The following is a 14,306-nucleotide window of genomic DNA, read 5'->3' on the forward strand; positions in this document are numbered from 1 at the left end:
ACAGGCCAGTCACCCACCACTTCTGCTTTGGGTTGACCACCCTCCTTCCAACCAAAGCAAGAAGCACTGTCTTCACCCCAGGGAGCAGAAGCAGCTGGGTTTCCTGGACACTGAATGAATTCTAAGATGCAAATGTCTTCTGGTTCCCAGTGAGCCTATCTTCACAAAACGACAATCTTGTGCCAACAGTGGACCTGGGTACTTAAAAACACCTCTATCGTTGAAGTAGAAGGAGTCACACATTCTGTCCTTGAACCCATTTTGGAGACTTTATGCCCATCAGCTATATTGCATAAATACAATCATGTACTAGTTGGAGAAACATAGATTATAGAAAATTCATTGTCACCAAAACTCTAAGAGGATCTAGAAGAGCATGAGGCGCGATGGGAGACATACGTGCGGCCTCAGGATGCCCGAGAACGGCAGCTACGTACTGACAATGAATATCGGGGCTGCACCTGCCAATAAGCCCAAAGGCTGATGGGCAAAGCTGGTCCTTCTCAACCGTGTGGCCCAGCCCCCTTCTGATGTTTGAGGGGGCCAGAATTCTGAAAGGAGTAGCAGCTCATCAAGCCAGCACCATAACCCACAGGGAGCAGCCGCACTCTTTGCAGCAGTGCCAGAGCAACAGCTTGACCTCTTCGCCAAGGAGCTGGCCTGTGACTGCTGGAGCTCCGGCAGTGCCCACTGGGCGTGGTGGTCAGCAGCGGGAAACCCGCCAAGAAAAATTGCCCCAATGAAGGCCAAGACGATGAAAAGATTTCAAGAAGAGATCTTCCCAACAATAAACTGAGGACTTGCCCTGGACATGGAACGTGCTGGGAGGAAAAGGCGGGCAGTGGAGGTTCGGGGATGGGACTTCCCAAGGAGACCAGAATCTTGGGCTTTGTGGAAACTTTTGGGCTCTTGACTCCTGTACTTTTCAAAAGTTGTGCCTGTGGGCATCTGTGCAACAGCCTCCCTGCCTGGAGAATACTTCCAAATTCTGAGGATGTGAAGAAGTCTCAGTTTCACTGAGGATTTAAAGATTCGTTATACTTTGTCAAGTTGCCACTCAGTAAACAATAAGACAGCGTTTTAGTTAAAAAATAGTATCCCCAGATTGTACTTAATAAATAAAACTACTTGGCATGGTTGGTGTGTGTGTGTGTTTTAATCTCAGAGAAAACAAGGCCTTCTTGGACAGAAACCCCAGAAACCATCCATTAAAAAAAGTGATAAATTTAGCTACATAAAAATTTTAGAAATCCAAAACAAGATCAAAGGACAACAATCTGGGAAAGATATCTACAATTTTTATTAACATTCAAAAGACCAACTTCCTTTATATATCATAAGTACCTATAAATCAATGGGAAAAAAGACCAACAATTTACTATAAAAATGTGCAAAACACAGGGAAAGATGGTCCTCCGGAAAGGAAACACAAATGACTCATAAATATACGATAAGACACCCAATCTTATACAAAAGCAAATGAAAGGCATAATGTGATACAAATTTTTACCGATTTGATGAGTAAAGTTCAAAAGGACAGCCTGCTGCATCAGAGCAAATTATCATGCACTTCTAGGAGACCTATAAATTGATACAACTTTTACTAAGTTACTAGGCAAAATGTTGAATGTGTATATTCTTTGGTACAGCCACATCAGTTTTAGGATGAGACTGAATATATAAATGGACAGTGGTCAGACCCACATAAGCTCATGAAGCCAAACCACAATCTCTGCAGCAACCATCGCAGAAAACCAAACCACAAACTCTATAGCAGTCCAGGAAACAAAATCACAGCCTCTGTAGTAACTGGCCCAGAATGATCAAGATTTGATCAACACCTACCAGCCTCCCGGTTTTTGCCCGTAGTTTCCAAATCAGGACCAAGCAGGAAAAGCCAACTGTGCTCTCCAAATCAGCCCCAGAAGGTGCCCTGCTTCTAGTTAGCCGGCCTTCAGCTTTCCCAAGTCAATATCCTGTAGTCAGAAAATACCTGAAACCTTCCCTTTTTTTCACTGTAAAGCTTTCCTACTCCCTGACTTGCCTTGGAGTCTCTGCTAGATGAAAGTGATGGTACCTGAGTCCCTTGCTACAGCAAATTCTCAATAAATGGCTTCTGTTCTCATTTGGATGGTTTTCATTTATTTCCAAGAGAATTTTATTCTACAGATGCATGTATGTCAAATATACAGACATAAAAACTCTTTAATAGAGCAGCTTCACTTATAGAATTTTACCCTACAGATATACCTGTGTGTGTGTGTGTATGTGTATGTATTCAGTAATGCACAGACCTGACCAAGGCATTTGAAGCCACTTTTCCCCAAGTTCATTTGCCTGCTTCTAAGAGGCTGAGTAGTATGTTTGACAACCTCAAGTTGCTAAAGGTGCAGAAGTAGGAATCCAGGACCCAGCATAACAGGAAACCGTGGTAAAACCTGTAAAGGGCTCAGTCCCAAGAAAAAGGACAAAGGAGAAGTTGAACTGCCTAAGCTCAATCTCCCATTCTCTATGTGATCCAGAAATATCTCAGTTCCTGAAACTGGATTAAAATGTTCCTGGATTGAGGGGCTCCTGGGAAGCTCAGCTGATTAAGCTTCCGACTCTTGATCTCAGCTCAGGTCTCAATCTCAAGGTCATGAGTTCAGGTCCCTTGTTGGGCTCCATGCTAGATGTGGGGCCTACATTAAAAAAAAAAAAAAAGATGTCCTGGATTGCTAGTACCTCCCCCTCAGGAACAATAATGCTTCTTATCCCCACTTCTATTCAACATTATATCAGAAGTCTTAACCAGTAAAACTAGGCAAGAAAAACAAATGGCATAAGAATTAAAAGGAAAGAATTAACTCTGACTTTATTCAAGGATAATGACTGTATAAAGAAGTCAAAAGAATCCACAAATAATCCTAGAATTAATAAATGAATTTTTCAATGCTGCTCAAATAAAATCAGTATACAAAAATCAATTGTATCTCTACATATCAATAATAAACACAAGATGAAGTTAAAAAACAAGACACCATTTACAATGATGTGAAAACCCTTTACAATAGTATCAAGAAACTAAAAGTGTATCTAATAAAAGATGGGCAAAATCTCTATGTAGAAAACTCTAAATTGCTACTGAAAAAATTAAGAAAGTTGGAATAAAAAGGATAGGCATTGATCAGAAGACTCATTATTTTTTGTCAGTTCTCCTCAAGTTTATCTTCAGAATCAATTCCATCCAAGTCAAAATCTGGTAATCCTTGTGGAATTTGACAAGTTGTTTCTAAAATACATGTATTGTCAGTAATGGTAACCATTTGACAACAAAGAACCACTAGAAATCTTTTCTTTTTTTAAGTTTTTTTTTAAAGATTTTATTTATTTATTTATTTGAGAGAGAGACAGAGATAGCGACAGAAAGCATGAGCCCGGGAGGAAAGAGAGAAGCAGACTCCCCACTGAGCAGGGAGCCGGATGCAGAGCTCAATCCTAGGACCCTGGGATCATGACCTGACCAAGGCTATTGAGCCACCCAGGCACTTCAAGTCTTTGCTTTCACAGGTATCAAGATTGTGCAACTACAGTTATTAAGAGAGTGTGGTATTAGCACAGGAAATAGACAACAAGACCAGTGCAACAGACTCAAGGGCCCAGAAACAATTCTGCATATACACAGATGAAGAACAGTGTGGGAAAGGACACCTTTTTGGTAAATGCTTTGGAAAAATTGTATGTCCTACCTTATACCTTACACACAGATGTGTGTGTGTGTGCATGCACACACAAACCAGTTTCAAATGGATTACAGTTCTAAATGTGGACACAGTAAGATTGTCAGACTATAAGAGAACATCTTCATGATTTTGGAAGAAGAAAGATTTTCTGAGGATACAAAACACCCACTAGCTATAGAAGAAAAGATGAATAAAGCGACCTTTATTAAAATATAAATTTGTGTTCATAAAAGAGAACATATTGGCATGCTGCAAATATCAGCACTTAAAAGAATTAATATGCAAATATATAGTGAGTTCCCCCAAAAATCTATTAAAAAGACAAAATAACCCAAAAGATGCACAAGAGAAATAGGCGCTTTGCAAAATGAGGTATCCAAATGGCTAACATACAAACCAAAAGGTACTTGACCTCATTTGTAATCAAGGAGACATAAAATAAAGGATAAATAGTGCTCAGGAGGTGGAACGATGGTGATTCTCATGCATTGCGAGGGCAATATAAACTGATAAAATCACCATAGCAAATTGTTGGGCATACCCTAGTAAAGTTGGACTTATGGCTGCTCTTTGTTTCACAATTTCTCTCCTTGGGCTTCTGTTTACCTGTTAGCTTCCTTCCCTACTACAATATAACCACCATGCAGGTAGAAGCAGTGTCTTTTTCTCAGTACCGTATCTCCGGAACTTAATGTAGCTGACTCAGGCTCTCCAGAAATCTTTGTGAAAAGACTTACAAGACAGGTAATAAAGTAAGGCAGAAATACAGAATGAAGAAAACGATCTCTTCCATGAAAAGAAAAAGTACTTAAATACATATGCACTTACGACATGCAAATATATTTCTAAATAGATACAGAATAAACACAGGCAACAGTTCCTGACAGGTGAGAAGGCAGAGACGGGCAGTGGGTGGCGAGTAGGGAAGAAGGCATTTACTTTCCATTGTATATCTTTCTGTTAAGTACCGTTTGAGTTTTTAGGCCCTGTTTGAAATCACCTTTATTAAGGCATCATTTACACATGGCCCAGTGTACTCATTCCCAGGCCCAGACACATTCATTTTCAGTGTCCGGGCCTGGGAATGTGTGCACATACAGAATCAATGCCGTAATCCACATTTAGAATATCTCTATCATCACCCCAACATGTCCCTTCTGCCCCTATGGTTGTTGGCAGAGTTCAGTTCCTCATGAGCTGGAGGACTGTGGGCCTCAGTTTCTTGTTGGCTGTTGGCTGGACACTTCCTTCAGTTCCTTGCCACATGCATGTCTCCAGAGGGTCTCTTGTAACACAGCAGCTTGCTTTGTCACATCCAACAAGTGTGTATTCTGTTTGGGAGGTTTTGAGTTTCTTGGATCTGTGGGAAAATTTTGGCCACGATGTCTTTGTATTTTTTTTCTCCTCTTCCTCTCTGCTCTGGGATATGAACTGCATCTATGTCTGACTACTTGCTATTGTCCTTCATGTCACTGAGGCTTTGTCCATTTTTTTCTTCTTCAATTTTTTCCAATGTGTTGCAGGTTAGTTTCCAGTGAGTCTTTCTGATTAAAATATTGTCCTCTTCAACTCTGCGAGTTGTGTTTTATTCTTTTTTTTTAATTTTTATTTATTTATGATAGTCACAGAGAGAGAGAGAGGCAGAGACACAGGCAGAGGGAGAAGCAGAGGGAGAAGCAGGCTCCATGCACCGGAAGCCCGATGTGGGATTCAATCCCAGGATCGCGCCCTGGGCCAAAGGCAGGCGCCAAACCGCTGCACCACCCAGGGATCCCCAGTTGTGTTTATTCTTTTTGTATCTTCTGGTCTTTTCATCTTTAGAATTATTTTGTCCTTAAATCCTTAAACATATTTATAATTGCTATTTTTAAAGTCCTTGTCTGCTAATTCTGTCTCCTGCATATTTCAGAATCTATTTCTGTTGACTGATTTTTGTTCTGGTTTTGTTATCTTTTCCTGTTTCTAATAACCGCTAGTGGTGTGTGTGTGTGTGTGTGTGTGTGTAATCAGATCCCAGTTTTTGTGAATGCCTGGATTTTCTTGTCTTCTTTTAAGTGTGTTGAGTTTTATTTAGCAGATAGTTATTTGCGGGTAAGTCTGATTCTACCAAGCCTTCCTTTTAAGCTTTGTTGAGAGAGAGATCTACAGTAGCCTTACTCTAGGGCTAGTTTAGCTTTCTTCTAATGCACGGCCTTCCTGGTACCTCTAGAGTGCTCTGCTGCTCCACAGCATTTCTCCACTTGTTGGTCTTGGCATTACAATGTCTCTCAATGTTATTAGGAGGTTATATGAACACCACTAGTTGTTCAGCTTATCATTCCTTGGTAACTGGCTTTTCCCCAGCTTTGTACATTTTCACTCTATGAATGCACAGCTCAGTTTTCATCCAAAACCTCAGAAATATGGAACAATTTGTTTGCACAGCTCACTCCTCTCTGGTCCCCTTTCTTCCCACTGTTAACCATCTAAGTCCACACTCAAGTCATGATCTCAGGGTCATGGGATTAAACCCCACCTCAGGCTCCAAGCTCAGTAAGGAGTCTGCTTGAGATTCTCTTCCTCTTCTCCTGCTCTCACATGCACATACATGCTCTCTGTGTCTCTCAAATAAATAAAATCTTTAAGAAAAAGCGAGAGAGAGAGACATCTGGGTGGTGAGATACATACATTTTACATTTAAAAATAAAACCTGGGGCATCTGGGTGGCTCAGTGGTTGAGTGTCTGCCTTCAGCTGAGGTTGTGATCCTGGGGTCTTGGGATTGAGTCCCACATCCAGCTCTCCCCGCAGGGAGTCTGCTTCTCCCTCTGCCTGTGTCTCTCTGCCTCTTTCTGTGTGTCTCTCATGAATAAATGAATAAAATCTTAAAATAAAATAAAATAAAACCTAATAAATGTTATTTTTCCAAAAGAAGGGGTATTTTTTTTAAAGATTTTATTCATTTATTCATGAGCAACACACAGAGAGAGAGAGAGGCAGAGACACAGGCAGAGGGAGAAGCAGGCTTCATGCAGGGAGCCGGATATGGGATAGATCCGGGGCCTCCAGGATCACACCCTGGGCTGCAGGCGGCACTAAACCACTATGCCATCGGGTCTGCCCCAAGAAGGGGTATTTTTAACCCAAACCATAAAATATACAAATTCATATCTGTATACTTTCATATTCTCTTCTAGTGGTTAAAAGAGAAATAAGGTGCAAAAACAAGTCTCCAAAGAGTAGCAGTGTGACATTAGCAAAGTGTTCCAGGTTGAATGATTAGCCTCCCTTTCTTGGTCCACGTCCCACAGTTGCCACAGCATCTTAGGAGATGCCTGCAAGGCTGCTGCAGTGGTCAGTAGTGAAGTGGTTAATCTTCTTTATGCAAGAGCAGAGAAGAGCACTTAAAACATAAAAGTTACTTAAAATTCAGCTTTGCTTTATGGTGATTTAGAGTTTGTTTAATTAGTATTTAGAACTGCACATTGTTTATTGCTATTGGTATTTCAATAGATGCTTAAATGTTTGAACATTTAAAGTTTAATAAGCCTCAGTTCTTTCAAGAAAAACATTGATGTAATTAAATTTTCAATTACTCTTTTTTTTTAGGGGCCTGTACAATTAATAAAAGCTAAGGCACTTAACAACACTCGTTTAAAAACCTAGTCAACCACCTCATTAATCAGCTAACACTTATAGCAGGTATTTTTTTAATATAAAAGTCTCACAGAGGCAAAGTCACAACTTTTGAAAAGTATATATAATGACATATGAAAATAAATAAAATTAACTTTGTTCCAGGATTATTCTGTGTGTACACATGAATGTGTGGATCAATTATAGCATTCCAGAGAGCATTCTTGTGCATTGATACCAATTACTGTTTACTTGTTTTGAATTGTATGGTCAAATTAAAAACACTAAAGCAATTGCTCCTCAGAGCTTCCTTGCCCTTAGCACATTTAAGAGGATCTTAAATTCAAGTTGAAAAGAAGAAAGTCACAGAAGTCTACAAATTGGAAAAAGTCTTATTTTAATCAGATACTACATTTATTTTGAGGTTTTTGTTGTTCTATTTTTGTTTTTGTTCAAGGTTTCCCTCTCCTTTCTTCTTTTTTAAATTTTTTAAATTCAATTTAATTAACATATAATGTATTACTAGTTTCAGAGGTAGAATTTAGTGATTCATCACTTGCATATAACACCCAATGCTTATTACATCAAGTGCCCTCCTTAATGCCCATCACCCAATTACCCTGTCCCTCCACCCATCTCCCCTTCAACAAACCCAGTTTGTTTCCTATAGTTAGAGTCTCTTGGGGTGCCTGGGTGTCTCAGTTGGTTAAGCGTCTGCCTTCAGCTCAGGTCATGATCTCAGGGTCTTTAACATATGGTGTTTTTATCAATAAAGGATGCTGTATATTGTCAAATGCTTTCTCTGCATCTATTGAGAGAATCATGTGGTTCCTGTCCTTTCTTTTATGGTGCTGTATCACACTGATTGATTTGTGGGTATTGAACCACCTTTGTAGCCATGGAATAAATCCCACTTGGTCATGGTGAATAATCCTTTTAATACACTGTTGGATCCTATTAACTAGTATCTTGGTGAGAATTTTTGCGTCTGTATTCATGAGGGATATTGATCTATAATTCTCCTTTTTAGTGGGATCTTTTTTATTGGTTTTGGGATCAAGGTAATGCTGGCATCACAGAATGAGTTTGCACATTTTCCTTCCATTTCTATTTTTTGAAACAGCTTCAGAAGAATAGGTATTAATTCTACTTTAACTGTTTGGTAGAATTCCGCTGGGAAGCCATCTCACCCTGGACACTAATTTGTTGGGAGATTTTTTATTACTGCTTCAATATCTTTGCTGGTTATGGATCTGTTCAGGTTTTCTATTTCTTCCTGTTTCAGTTTTGGTAGTTTATGTTTCTAGGAATGCATCCGTTTCTTCCAGATTGCCTAATTTTTTGGCATATCATTGCTCATAATATTCTCATATAAATATATTTCTTGGGACACCTGGGTGGCTCAGCGGTTGGGCGTCTGCCTTCAGCTCAGGACGTGATCCTGGTCTGAGACCGAGTCCCGCCACGGGCTCCCTGCAGGGAGCCTGCTTCTCCCTCTGCCAGTGTCTCTGCCTCATTCTCTGTGTCTTCCATGAATAAATAAATAAAATCTTTCAAAAATAAATAAATTTTAAAAATTGATTTCTTTGGTGTTGGTTGTGAAACAAAAAGTCTCAAATGCACAATCTACCCATACACCTAAAGGAGCTGGAAAAAGAACAGCAAATAAAGCCTAAATCCAGGAGGAGTAAGAGAAATCATAAAGATTAGAGCACAAATTGATGATACAGAAATAAAAAAAAAACAATAGAACAGATCAGCAAAACTAGGAGCTGGTTCTTTGAAAGAATTACTAAGATTGATAAACCCTTTGCTCGTTAGTTTTTTTATTGTTTTGTTAGCTGTACAGAATCTGTTTCTCTTGATGAAGCCCTAGTAGTTCATTTTTACTTTTGTTTCCCTTGTCTCCAGAGACGTGTCTAATAAGAAGTTGGTACAGCCAAGGTCAAAAAAGGTTGCTGCCTGTGTTCTCCTCTAGGATTGTGATGGTTTCCTGTCTCATATTTGGTCTTTCATCCATTTGGAATTTATTTATGAGTGTGGTATAAGAAAGTGGTCCAGTTTCATTTTATTCTTCTGCATGTGGCTGTCCAGCTTTCCCAAAACCATCTGTTAAAGTTCTTTTATCCATTATATATTTTTTCCTGGTTTCTCAAAGATTAGTTGAGCATATAGTTGTGGGTCCATATCTGAGTTTTTTATTCTGTTCCATTGATCTATGTGTCTGTTTTTATGCCAGTTCCATACTGTTTTGATGAGTATAGCTTTGTAGTGGTGAGTATGCTTCAGGATACTCTCTCTCTTCCCTCTGCCCCTCTCCTAAAATTGTTGAATAAATCTTTAAAAATAAATCACAATTAAATACTAACTTGTATGGTACAGAGTATGTGGAGTTCAGAAACATGTAAGATTAAAGAGAATGTGCCTGGATCAGTGGGAGGCAAAGCAGAAAGTGGTAAGGAAGAGACCAGACATGGAAGCTGGGCCACATCATTGCAGTGCTCTGTAGGTCACATGGTTTGGAGGTTTTATCCTAAGTGTAATGAAAAGCCCATAAAAGGATGCCAATCAGGGAGTGACACAATTTTAAGATCATTGGATGAAGAATGGACTAGAGGGAGGTAAAATCCAACAGGAAGAATAGTTAGGAGGCTATTACAGTGGTATAGGTAAGAGATTATGGTGGCTTGGATCAGAATCTTGGCTGTGGAAATAGGGACGATTAATGACCTATTATAGAAATAGAATCAGTAAGAATGCTGATGTCTTTCTTATGTAGAGGACAGAAGGAAGGGACTAGGAGGAAGGATCTAAGGATGACTCCCAGAACTCTCATTTGAGCAACTGGCAGATGGTGGTTTCACATTCCTAGGTAGAGGAAGACTGGGAATGGTACAGGTACAGGTTTTAGGAGGGAAGCAAAAAGTAAGCTATTGAACAAATTAAGATGCAGATACTTGAGATACCCCACTAGATTTGTCAGGTAATCAGTTGATTCATTGTCCTCTCTGTATTCCATCCATCTTCTAGAATACCATGTGGTCTTGGGACCCAGCAAAGAAATCCATTCTAGAATCAGTTTAGGGGGTAGGGGTTGTTGGCATATAGATGGCACTGGATATCATGAAAATGTATGGGACCATTTAGGGCAGTGGTTTTCAAATCTGTATGTGTGTTTATAATGGACTTTTCAAGACTCCATCCCAGATTGTTTCTGATTCAGTAAGTAAGTCATGGTGAGGTCCAGGAATCTGCTTTATTAAAAGCCAACGCAAAAGGCTCTGATGCAGGTAATTTGGGTTAGATTGAAAAGAGCTTGAGGACAATCCAGACATAAGACAGTAGCAACACCAACCCTTTCCAGAAGCTGGAGAGAAATAGAAAGTGGTTGGTAGGTAGAGGGGAATGTAAGGCCAACTAGAGGGTTCTATCTTCTTCCGTATTATTAGTCATCTCTGAGGTGGGAGAACCTTGGCTATACACTGTAATCACACTGCTGGACTTAAAAAAAAAAAAAGTCGATGCACAGAATCCACCCAAAATCAGTAAATCAGAATCTCCAGAGGTGGGGGCCCAGATATCAGTATTTTTTTTTAACTTTACTTGTATTTATCCCCCCTCCTCTCAAAGCATTGTTTTTATTTCCCCAATGCCTGGCACTGAGTATGTCCTCAATTCATGTGCAGTATTGTGGAAAGTACAGCTGGCCAGTTAGCAGATGATACAACAGAAACCCCTGTATGTGCTGTAAAGTTCAAGTAATCTCCGTGAGAAGAGGATTACAGCCCAAGAACTGGAGGCCCGAGAGGGGAATTAAATACCTAAGTTCTTGGTAAGTAGCCTGGTAAGTGGAGAATCAGGGTCCCAACCCCCAGGTCAGAGCTGCCCTGCCTTTCAACAAGCTTCATTTTGACCACACCTGCTCACCCATCAAGACAGCGGGTCTAACAAATACCACACCGTTCCCTAAATCACAAACTGCAGTCCCTTTCCTCAAACCTGTAGGCACCCCCAACCCCGCCTGGCTCCCAGACCCATCCTATCCCCATCACGGGCTCGAGCCCAGCCAGCGGACTGGACCAGTGGGGATTACGGAATAAGATCCCTCCCTGCGCCTGCGCCACTCGGCTGGGAGAGGGCGGGGCAGGAATCCCTCTGTCGCCATAGCAACCGGAGACAAGCAAACCGGGCCGCCGCAACAGGAGGGAGGCGCTGCTGGTACAGTTCTTTTTTTTGTATTTTGCTTTCCTTACCGCTTCCCGTGCCTGGTGCGTGACCTTGAGGGTCTGGTAAGAAAGCTCCATCAGCCTCCGCGTTAGGGCCGTCGCGGTGAAAAGGGCCCGTCGCTCGCTGGACCGCTACTCCGGGAGGAAGCGGCTTGGGGAAACCTGACGCTTAACCAGCCCGCCCCCTTTCACGATTGGCTGGAGCCTAAACAGCTCGGCCAATCGCGGGGCACAAATGGATTCTTTCTCATGCCAATCAATATTAAAATAAGCACGGTCGGTCCGGAGCGTTGACCAATCAAGAGAGGGAGGAGGGGTGATTGACAAGGCTTGGGGCGGGCTTTGAAACTGTCTAGGTTCGCTGAGTTCTGTCTCGAAAGGGCGAGTTACCCAGTTTCTGTACCGCAGTATCTGCCCTTGGTTTCGGCAGTTGTTCGGGCCTTTGTGACCCAACGCCTGCGTGCCCAAGAGTACACTTTGACATCCCGCCTTTTCTAGGCCCCCTTCTCCCTCTGAATTAAGGCAAAGGTGCGGAAAGAACTTCGAAATGTCGGCAAGTGGTCCTTTTAGACGAGAAAAATCTGCTGTGGACTTTGGGTGTCGGAGGCTTTCTGGGGTGCAGAGTGTGCATCAGCCTATCCCTTCTCCTCGACTCCCTCCACCTCAGACCTATGCTCCTTAGAAGCGGACAGACATGGACTTTACACTTTCCTCTGCTCCATGTTCTTGTGTTAACTACTTTGTGTCTTCACAGTCTTTCTGTTTCTGCTGTTAATCCTACTCTGAACCATCCCCTCCTCGTTATCTTCAGGCTGCTTCTTCCATTCTCTACCTTAGGATACAAAAATATTCCAGTTTGCTCAATCTAAAAACAAGAACACGAAACCTCTCGTCTTGAAATTGCTGAGTTGAATCACCTCTCTCCCATTCACGTCAAGATTTTTGGAAGGACTGGCTGTCCTCTTCTTCACTCCCTCACCCCCCACCTGTTTCTCAATACATTCCGCCCCTCCTCCTTTGAAGCTGTTCTTACCAGAGTCTTCAATAACTTCCTAATTAGAGCCAATTATACGTTATTTTACACCTTTATCTTATTTAAATGTAGCACCATTTGAAACTGTTGACCTCTCTCTCATTAGAAATAGTAACTATAATTTATTAAAACATCTGTAGCACCAGACAACGCACTATGTGATTTATGTGGTTAGCTAATTTAATCCTAACACCCCATGGAAAAGTTACTAACACTCCCAATTTATGGTTGTGAAAATGGGCCCAATGAGCCAAATAGCCAATTCTAAGTTATCCAACAAGATAAAGTTAGGAAGCAAAACTAGGTCTCCTTACTGAAGCCAGTGTGCTTTTCCACTATACCATGAGGCCACCCTCCCTGTCTAGTTTCACCTGTCATTCCCACCCCAACCCAGGCAACCCCCCACTTCCCCATCCCCAGCATACAAGAATCTCAACTGCTCCTGTGCAGTTTATTTTCCTTAGAGGATCACTCTGACCTCATTTGCGTAATAAAAGCCTGTATTGCCTCTAAGACTCACCCAGGAAATCACTTTCTAGGACAGTTCAATGGAGCCTTTCCAATCACTACACTTACCCCACCCAGAGTTTAAACAGAGAGAAAATGATTCCTGATATTTACATACATTTCCCACTGCACTTAGTACACTGTTTTGTTGACAGGATTTTCAAAAAATTAAAAACATAACATTTCTTTGTATAAACGAACAGATGTCAAAGATTTCCCTTAAGTCCTTGAGGGAGGGAGGCAGTTAAATGGTAAAAGTGGTTTAAAGAGCATTTTGAGGTATTAGGTATTCACAGGCATTTAAAGAAAACAGAGTGACACTGCTGGGTTAGATACAAAACTGGTTAATGTTCTACATAGCAATACAACCATAGCCTTTGGAATTTTTTCTCAGGGGCATAGATACATTCCTCTAGTTTGTCCATTTACATTCAAGTTTTAATTAAAATTAAATAAAGTTAAATTTTTAATCCCTCAGTCACACTAGCCATGTCTCTAGTATTTAGCTGTCACATGTGGCTAGTGGCTGAAAAATTGAATAACACACGTATAGAACATTTCCATCATCACAGAAAGTCCTATTGGATAGAGATTGGACCTCCTAAGCATTGTTCTAGTGTGACGTTGGGAGGTCATGCTATACTGTTTTGTGTTATTTCCAAATTTAATGTAATTTTTTCTAAAGAATCTCATTCACATGACCACTGGCTTTCAGACTTTTCTAACCAAGACTCACATTAAGAAATTTGTTTTGATTGACTAATATTTGACAAGTGAGCCAAGAATACTCAATGGGGGAAAGACAGTCTCTTCAGTAAATGGTGTTGGGAAAACTAGATATTCACATGCACAAGAGTGAAGTTGTGCACCCCCATCTTACACTATTCACAAAAATTAACTTGAAATGGATTAAAACCTAAATATAAGACCTGAAACTATAAAACTCCTAGAAGGAAACATAGGGAAAAGCTCCTTAACATAGGCCTTGGCAATGATTTCTTTGGATATGACACCAAAGCACAAACAAAAACAAAAATCAACAGGTTAGACTACATCAACCTAGAAAGATTCTTCACAACAAAAGAAATTATCAACAAAACGGAAAGACAACCTATGGAATGGAAGAAAAATATTTGCAAGCCACCTTTCTGAGAGGTTAATATCCAAAATATATAAGGCACTTACACAACTCCATAGCAAATAA

The 14,306-nt window shown here is 40.8% G+C and overlaps 1 protein-coding gene across 1 annotated transcript in view; it reads right to left on the reverse strand.

Moving 5' to 3' along the window:
• The window catches only part of KATNAL2 (katanin catalytic subunit A1 like 2), a 66,153-nt gene extending 54,540 nt beyond the window's left edge, over positions 1-11,613 (reverse strand). Inside the window, exon 1 of the mRNA XM_055324429.1 lies at positions 11,590-11,613. The gene's annotated coding sequence lies outside the window, so the exon portion shown is untranslated. The remainder of the gene's footprint in view (positions 1-11,589) is intronic.
• Positions 11,614-14,306: the final 2,693 nt, after the last annotated feature.

The sequence above is a fragment of the Nyctereutes procyonoides genome, unplaced genomic scaffold (assembly GCF_905146905.1).
Source record: "Nyctereutes procyonoides isolate TBG_1078 unplaced genomic scaffold, NYPRO_anot_genome, whole genome shotgun sequence".
Lineage (NCBI taxonomy): Eukaryota > Metazoa > Chordata > Mammalia > Carnivora > Canidae > Nyctereutes > Nyctereutes procyonoides.